Raw genomic sequence first — 6,773 nt, 5'->3', positions numbered from 1 at the left:
CTGCTCTTCCACTGAAAGTGATTTATGGCATTTTGGGGGTCATGGAGAAGCTAAAGGGTGTGCATGTATTTTCCCTCCCTTTTTTTTTCTGTGTATATATAAATATCTGTGAATGCTGCTACTGCAGGTTTTTGAAATTATTAATATTTATTTAGCCCAGGATTCATCCCACCCTAAATTTGCCTGAGGTACCTGACTCTGGAGCACAGACATCCTCGGGCTCCCTCTGTTGTCGATGCAGTGAAGCACCTGCAAAGGTGACCCAGCTCTCAGGTGAGAGCTCAGTTCATTTATTTCTGGCTTATCCTGCCCCAGCAAAGCACCTGCTGGCAGCTGGGAAGGATCTCGACCTTCACATCATCCTGTGCATCTGGGACCCTCAACCGGGCTCTGTTGCACCAGGTGCTGCACAGACATGGGGCAGGAAGGTGGCCCTGACCATGGCAGGTTGAGATCTGGTGGTGGATCCACCTCTAGAGGTGCAAACCCAGGAGCATCAGGCATAGAATCCCAGAATGGTTTGGAAGAGACCTTCAGGATTTCACTCCAATGCCCTGCCATGGGCAGGACACCTTCCACTAGACCAAGTTGCTCAACCCCGTCCAACCTGGCCTGGAACACTTCCAGGGATGGGGCAGCCTCTGCTTCTGTGGAAATCTGGGCCAGGGCCTCACCACCCTTACAGGGAAGAATTTCTTCCCTATATCTAATATAAACCAGACTTTTGTAAGTTTAAAACAATTTCCCCTTGTCCAATTGCTACTGCCCGCATAAAAAGTCCCTCTCCAGTTCTGTTGTAGACCCTTAATGTACTGGCAGGTTCTAGAAGGTCCCCTCAGAGCCTTTTCTTCCCCAGGCTGAACACCTCCAGCTTGTCTTCACAGCAGAGGTTCTGCAGCCCTCAGAGCATCCTTCTCTGAGCCTGCTCCCACAGTTCCATGTCTCTCTGGTGCTGGGGGTCCCAGAGCTGCAGCAGCAGTGCAGGTGCGCTCTCAGCAGAGCAGAGTGCAGGGGCACAACTCCCCTCCCTCACCCTGCTCACCACGCTCTGGGCATGCAGCCCAGGATGACCTGACTCATTCCCAGGGCATGTCCAGCCTGTCCTCCACCAACATCCCTAAATCCTTCTCCTAATGGCTGCTCTGAGCCCATTCTCCTTCCACCTCTTACCTGCGCTTGGGATTGCCCTGGCTGAGCTGCAAGATCTTCTCCTTGACCTTATTGAGCTTCAGGAGGTTTACACAGGCCCAGCCTGTCAAAGTCCCTCTGGATGGCCAGCTTAGGGTGGAGACAGAGGAACTCATGCTTGTCTGGACCAGCTGGTCAGTCTAAGGTCCTGGAAGCACCTGCCCCATAATCCCAAGCCCTGTGACACCCCTGTGTCCATAATGAAGGAGACCTGGGAGAAGGGCAATGAGATGCCATTGCAGGAGTCCCTGGGTGACAGTGGGAAGCTGTCAGCCGAGGTCTAGTGTGGGCCCATCCTGCAGCTGCTCAGAGCTGGCATCTCCAGGGTAAGGAGGAATGAAACAGCCAGGAGAGATGAGAGATAGGGCAGGGCACACCTTGAGATGAAAGACGTGTGGTTTGTGTTTGAGGAGCAGTGACGTTCAGTGGAGAGGAGTATTTATTTCTTCATTAACTCAGTGCCTGAACAAGTTTATCTTGAAGCACTGAACAAGTGTCATTAATGTTTCCTTTGAGCAAACAAGGCCCTTTGATAATGCTTACCCTCTTCTGACCTTTATTTTAATTTTGAATGATACTAATTAACACCGATCATTCATTCAAACACTAAACTGGTTGTTCCTGCTAAATGCAAAGCAAATGCTTTGTGGTCAGGAGCAAAATGTGGGCAGACTTCTGTAGGGAAACTCCAGGGCTGTGGGACATGGCACTGGTGTGTTCAAACAAGGGAATTTCCTCTCTGGTCCTGGGGGAGTAGCTGGGAATAACACATCCCTTAGGAGAGGAGAGGGAGCTCTCAGCAGATGGATTGTGGGGGCAGTGCTGGGAACCAGAACCTTGTACACACTTTTCTTTGAGCTTTTTTTCCGAAGTGCTTGGTTTTCAGCTCCCTTGGTGAGTGCATTTGGTGATGGATGAACAGTTTTTCTCTGATACCAATTCCCTCCCCAGCACTGACCAAGGATGTGCTTCCCCTGGTCATGGGGGATGCTCCTTCATGCTCGGAAGTTCATTCACCCTGTGCACCAACCTCAACCTGTTCTCCAGAGCAAACCTGCCCACAATTCCCCACACCTGTGCTTGGAGGTTGTCTTCACCCAGTTACTCCAAAACATAAGCAGAGAGGGGGGCTCACTTTGTGCCAGGGTCTCTGTGGCCAGAAGACCTGGGATGGGTTTGGGGGAGGAGGAAGGAGTTTTACTGCAGGGACACCAAGGGTTTTCTTTCTCTGCACAAGCCACACCTGGGCATTTTACTTGGATAACTCATGGAGAGTGAGACAGCCAACACAAGCTTAAGGGACAAAACAGGATTTTGAGCTCCAGTTGAAACTCTCCCTGTGTCATATGAGTGTGAGTAACCACTGTGGTGAGACAGACTGTGGCCAGCACGTAGAGGCTGGGGATTTGGAGGTCAGATCCAACTGGAAGCAACTCCACCAGAGCTTTAGTTTCCTCTCTGAGGAATGGGGCTAAAATATTTCCCTGCAGAGAGTTCTGGATCTCCACACCAAAGTGCTTTTTATCTTGTTTGGATTAGATATTAAGCAAGACAGCAGTGCTGCTGAAAGACAGGACCCATCTATTTTGGGCTAATATTTTGCACTGTCTAACACTCTGACATTATTGTGGGCCCATGATATTTCTAGCACAAGTAAGGGAAGATAAAACATCCACTGGCAATGAATGCCAAGACCATAACAGCTTCCAGAGCAGGCCAGCAGATATAATTATGACTTTCTATGACCAACAGCTTGGCACAGCTAAACAAAACCTCTTCCTAGACCCCTTGAGAATTTTTATCACCCACAGAACAATCTGGTTTGCACAGATCCATGCCTGTTATAAACTCAGCCTGCCTTTAGCCATGCTTCCTCAGCCTGGAAGTCCTGTGAGCCTGATTTTAAGCAGGATAGTTTAAACTTCTCATTCAAGAGCCCCACCACATCAGAGGGCAGCAAATGAATCACGTACCCGCTTTATCTGATGATGTGTTTTTGTAAAAGGAGCCACATGCAGTGAGGAACTTGCTGTTGCAGGGAATTTGTGTTTACATAAACCTCCAGCCCACAGATTTATTTCCCTCTGCCATTCCCTGTATGTAAAAATGCTCGTTGGGAGCTATTTAAAAACCATCACCATACAAATAGTTTACAAAGTGAAGCTGGGAAGGGGGAGGAAATGCATGATTGCCAAGGGATGGAGTGTTTAGGGAGCTGGTTTGTGGCTCTAGGGAGACCTCAGAGCACCTTCCAGCACCTAAAGGAGCTCCAAGAGAGCTGGAGAGGGACTTTGTACATGGGCACGGAGTAACAGGACAAGGGGAAATGGCTTTAAGATGAAGGAGGGGAGATTTAGATTAGATATAAAGCAAGAGATTTTCCCTAAGAGGTTTTTTTTTTTTTTTTTTTTTTTTTTTTTTTTTTTTTTTGTTTATTTGGTTTTGGTTTTGGTTTGTTTTTAATGCAGAAAGGAAGAGTTATGTTAAATGTCCACAAAGACACCTATACCTAAGGACATCAGCAGCACATTATCTCCGCTCCTGGCAAGAATGAATCAATTTATTGCACATCAAAAAAATGCTTGCAGGCTTGAATGTTGAAAGGACTCTGAAGCAGCGTCTCAGATCTGCAATGATGCTTAATTATCCTCAAAAGCCTTGAAATCAGGCCCTGAAATCCCACAGATTTATGTGATTTGGCTGAGTCCTGATCCTCATCCTGCTGTCTTGATCCAAACATCCCCCAGCAAAACAGCTCCTGTACCCTCCCTTTTGGAGGCTCTTGCACACAAGATCACATGCTTGCCAAGCCACACACTGCAAACTTACTCTGGACAACACCAGAAGTGATTTTCTCATGCCTAATTCTCTCTCCCTGGCCATATTTTTCCCCTAGGTTGGTTTGGGGCTACCTGCCTCCCACTCATGGCTTCCTTGTCTGGTCCTGCCACTGAATCCTACCCAAATCCAGGTTTCCCTTTCCTCCAGATGTTTCTGCTTTCCTGAGCAGAGTTTAAAAGTTCTTCCTCATGAACACAACAGCAGCCCCCAGTCCTGAGGACTGGGTCCTTTGCGGATGAGGCTGAGACTGTGGCTACAAATGGTGGTCTGGAAAATCTCCTTGGGTCACAGAAACACAGAATGGCTCAGGTTGGAAAGGACCTTCAAGATCATCCAGTTCCCACCCCTTCCATGGGTAGGGAACCTCCACTATCCCAGGCTGTTCCAAGGCCCATCCCACCTGGCCTGGAGCACTGCCACAGCTCCTGTGGGCAGCATGGGCCAGGCCTCAGCAGCCTCAGAGGGAAGAATTCTTTCCTAACATCTAATCTAACCCCACCCTTTGCCAGTTTAAAGCCATTCTCCCTTGTCCCATCAATACATGTCCCCCCACCAGATCTCGCTCAGGCATTTTTGCAGCAGGGAGCCTCTGTTCCTGCATTACCAAAGGAGGACAGTGCTGGTGCCATTCCCCTTTCCTGGTGTCCCATGCACTCTCTTGGAGGACAGTCCTGCCCCACGGAGCACCTCCCTTCCCAAGCCTCATGCCAGCCTAATTCTGGGAAAACCCTTTGGCTCCCACGTCACTGAGAGCTGGCCCTGAGCCTTTTTTGCAGGATGCAGAACACATCTGGTGCTGCCTGCGTGGGCTTTGATTACAGTGCTGAGAGTTTATCATCACCTACTTAACCCTGCCTTAGAGGAGCTCGTTGTGCTGCCCCAGGTTACTCTGTTTGCTGGGGCTGCTGCAGGGAACAACAGCTTGTGCACACAGACATCATTAAAGGCAGGCTCGGCTCGTGTGTGAGGCACCTGCAATAACTGGGCTGCACTAATGGGCTGTGCCTGTTGTTAACATCACTGAGGTGCCCTGTAGATTTCAGTGTTTCTCTTTTGCTGATTTATGTCCGGAGATAGCTCAGGGATGCCACTTGCTCGGTTTCTCGGCTGTTTAGGCTTGTAAGTTTTCTGTTTCTGCTGTTTAGGTGGCCTGGAAAGGCCCAGGGATGGCCTTGAAGAGCCCGGCGCTTCAAAGGACGAGGAGAGACTTCTGATCTTGTCTCGGTCTCGGTGTTTATTAATTATTTATCTAAAAGATTTTCTTTCAGCCTGACAGAGGTCTGCACAGCAAGTCAGCCATGGGCACACTGCAAGCCCCTGGGGCGGTCACTTATCTTTATACCCGAAGTTACGTGTACAATATTTATCATTTTTCCCCAATACCTTCTACCCTTATTAACCGATGCACTTTTAGTAATAACCAATCCCAAAGTGCCACCATCACCACAGAAGATGGAGGCCAAGAAGAAGAAGAAGAACGACAGGACACGCCCCAATTCCTCCATCTTACTTCTTTAGACCCCCCTGTACCAAAATCCTAAACCCTGTGTTTTACACTCTAATTAACTTATCCCTTCACCATTCACCCAGTGAATTCCTTCCAGTCCTCATACAGGTCTCATCTCCTGTGTAGGATCAAAGTCCAGCCACCAGACACTTCTGGCAACATTCCAGGACTCCCGAGCCCCCCAAGGGTGGTCTCGGCCACTCTGCACCTCCATCCTGAGGTGCTCAGATCCCACAGTGCCCAGGGCTCAGGCTGGGATCAGCACTGCTGGGCTGACCCAGATCCCAGGGCTCAAGCTGGGATCAGCACTCCTGGCCTGACCCACACACCAGGGCTCAGGCTGGGATCAGCATGCTTGGTGCCATCCAGGTATTTGGGAGAGAAATTCTGATGTGGTGTAGTTTGCAAGGAGGTTTTGTGAGGGGCTGATTGTCAGAACTCAGTACATCCCTCTGGGTGTCCAGAGTTGCTGAGGACTCTGCTGGGGCGCTCGGAGACCCTGGCACGCAGCCCAGAACACCTGGGGATTTGATTGGTAACTGGAGCAAGTTGCCAGCTTTGTATGAGGACCTGAAAGTCACAGAAGTTTGAATAGTATAATAATAAAGTTATCACAGGGTGAAAATGTAGATTTTAGGACTTTTGGTATGGGGATTATGGGAACAAGATGGAGGAACTTGGGCATGTCCAGCCTTTCTTCTTCTTCTTCTTGGTCTCCATCTTCTGCTGTGATGTTGGCACTTTGGGATTGGTTTAGAGTAGAAGCTCACTGTCTAACATAGGTGATAAGTATTGGGAAGCTACTGTAAATATGATATACCTAGTTTGTAGTATAAAAAGATAACACCACCTCAGGGGCGGTCAGAGTGCCTGTGGCTGCCCTGCTGAGCAGACCTCCGCTGGGCAGAAAGAAAATTTTATAGATAAGAATTAATAAACAACTTCAAGACCGAAAACTGAAGAGCTCTGACTTGTTCTTCAGACGTGCGGGCTGAAACAGAGACATCCTGCACATCTCGGGGCAGCAATTAGCAACCATCTACCCAAGAGCTGACCACTGCCCTGTGTAGGTTTGGAAGGACATTATTCAAAACCCAGTGAATGCTGGAGTTGGCAGAAGGAAGGAGTCTCTGCTCCCACTGCAGGGGTCCTGACTCTCCTTGGTGGGTTGGAAAGGAGATGCAAGGGGGGTTTGCTCTGCTCTGAGGAGATGTTTTTGGTGTGGGGCACTGTGGTT

Source organism: Ammospiza caudacuta, chromosome 6 (assembly GCF_027887145.1).
Source record: "Ammospiza caudacuta isolate bAmmCau1 chromosome 6, bAmmCau1.pri, whole genome shotgun sequence".
Lineage (NCBI taxonomy): Eukaryota > Metazoa > Chordata > Aves > Passeriformes > Passerellidae > Ammospiza > Ammospiza caudacuta.
This window is presented reverse-complemented; position numbering follows the sequence as displayed.